This window comes from Manacus vitellinus, unplaced genomic scaffold (genome assembly GCF_001715985.3).
Source record: "Manacus vitellinus isolate BGI_N305 unplaced genomic scaffold, ASM171598v3 scaffold_14_pilon, whole genome shotgun sequence".
NCBI classification, from domain to species: Eukaryota; Metazoa; Chordata; class Aves; order Passeriformes; family Pipridae; genus Manacus; species Manacus vitellinus.
The window spans coordinates 11,601,509-11,603,561 of record NW_021939063.1 but is presented as its reverse complement, the minus strand read 5'-3'; the positions used below and the strand labels follow the sequence as shown (position 1 = coordinate 11,603,561).

Below are 2,053 nucleotides of genomic sequence, written 5' to 3'. Positions count from 1 at the left end.
AAGTTAAGCAGGGCTCAGCCTTTAATAAAGCAAACACTCTCCCCTACAAGGTTTGAGCAATTACTGAGTCAGTGTAAAGATTCACCAAGTGTGAATCTATTTTTTATTAGAAGTTGATTTAGCTTAAACTCTACTTCCAAAACATACTTCACTCCACTAAGACAAGAGAAGATGTTACAGTCTCATAAATACTGCATGCTCAGGCATCCCTTTGATTTCTCACAGGGAGCCAGGATGCAATAATTGCTCTGCTAAAGCCTGGTGTACACTCTGGATACCAGCTAGGTGAATTCCTCAGACCCAATCCAGCTTTCTCAGGTGCCTTTTCATTCACAGCTTAAACTCCACAAAACAATAGGGCAACAAGTCAGCAGTTGCTTTTCATTCATTTTTTATTATGTTAACCTTGGCATGGGGGGTGGGGGGTGTGCTACCTATGGGAAGAAACCTCCTCAAATTCCTGAGGGGTTCAGGGAAGCTGGGGAGAAGGGAAGGAGGGGTCAGCTGATTCTTCACTTCAGTGCAGTGGTGAGAGTCTGGGCTTGGAAGAAAGAGCAGGCTGGACCACAGTTCTGCTGTCTCCAGATTTAGCTACACAGAGGTTGACAGGGTATCAAGGACATCGTGTATCTGGACTGACCAGGCCAAGCTCTCAAATACAGGATCTCCCCCTTGTGTCCTAACAAAGGTCATTTTCCTTGAGATGCTATTTTTAACGTGAATTTTAGAAAGAGATTTTTTCCTCAACTCCCTTCACCCCTCCGTGGCCCTGGGAACTCTGATATTCCCAGCACCACAGCAGGAGAGGAGCCTGTTCCTGGCGTCAGATTTCATGGGTGGCTGTAGGGAAGCAGTAAACTGTTCCTGGCAGATAAACCGTGAGCAGGAGAGGAGGCTCCTTTCCTTCTTTTTTTTTCTTAATGCAGTTATTATCTGATCTGTATCCTTTAAATAAATATATATGTCCTTGCTTCTACCAACTCTGGAGCTGGTTCGTGATAACTCTTTAATTCCACCCATCCATGCTTAGACAGTAGTTGGCCCAGCAAATGGTACACCTCCAGGTACAGCTCCCAGGGCTCTTGTTAAGACTCATCTGACCTAAATCTCGCTCATTATAAACAACCATAAATGTTGGTTTTGTTTATTTTTTTTCCAAACAAGAGAAGTTACAGGAATATGCAATTTTGCTTCTGCCATTTATAACTAACACCCCCCCCCCCCGGGCATTTAATATGAATGACAATGAAAGAAGAATAAAATAAGGTCTGGTTTTGATTTTCTTTTTATTTTTATATGGCTCATCTCTGAGGTTTTGCATTTATTGTTATTATTGTTAGCACATTCTTTTTTTCTTTCCTCAGTCTTTGTTCACAGATTTGTACTTGAAGAGCACATTACCTCACTTTAAAAAATAGCTGCCTCTTCTTAGAAAGGCTTGAGATTTCTAAGTATATGTAGATATGTAAAAATTAAAGAACTTGGTGAAACGTGAAAGGCCTGAATCTGTGCTCAATAAATGCCAAGCACTTACCAGTATTAAATGACAAAACCCTGTATTTGGATGCCTTAAGGCTGGGAAGCTATGTTAGCTTCAGGAAACCTTGCTGTGACAATTTTTATAAGCAAGTGTCATATACCACCAGCAGATCTCACATTACAGAGTTGCAGCATATGTGTTGCGTACAATCTATGGTGATTGGGGCACTATTAACAGATGTGCTTATAAATTATATACCATATTCATGGTATTTACCCTAAATGAGGGTGCAAAGCAAGGGGCTGGGGTGCTCCTCCGAACTAGTATCTGAAGATCTTTTCGGTGTTGCTTCAAAGCCTGAAGTGATGCACATCTAGACGCAAACAGCGAAGTTTGGTGTCAAGATCGCAAGGAGCGGTTCGGATCGGGATGCCCAGGAGGCAGCAAGACTCCACGGTCTCCCCTCCCTGAAATTCAGTGCGAGAAGCCGCCCACGCCCCCGGGGTGCCCCCTCGTGTCCCCCAGCCCGCAGCAGGCAGCTGAAGGGTCGCTCCCATGGCCAGAGCCCGGTGC

General features: G+C 43.9%; 1 protein-coding gene across 2 annotated transcripts in view; it reads left to right on the top strand.

Moving 5' to 3' along the window:
- The window catches only part of MGLL (monoglyceride lipase), a 103,137-nt gene that overhangs the window by 38,679 nt on the left and 62,405 nt on the right, over positions 1-2,053 (top strand). The gene's annotated exons all lie outside the window — the stretch shown is intronic.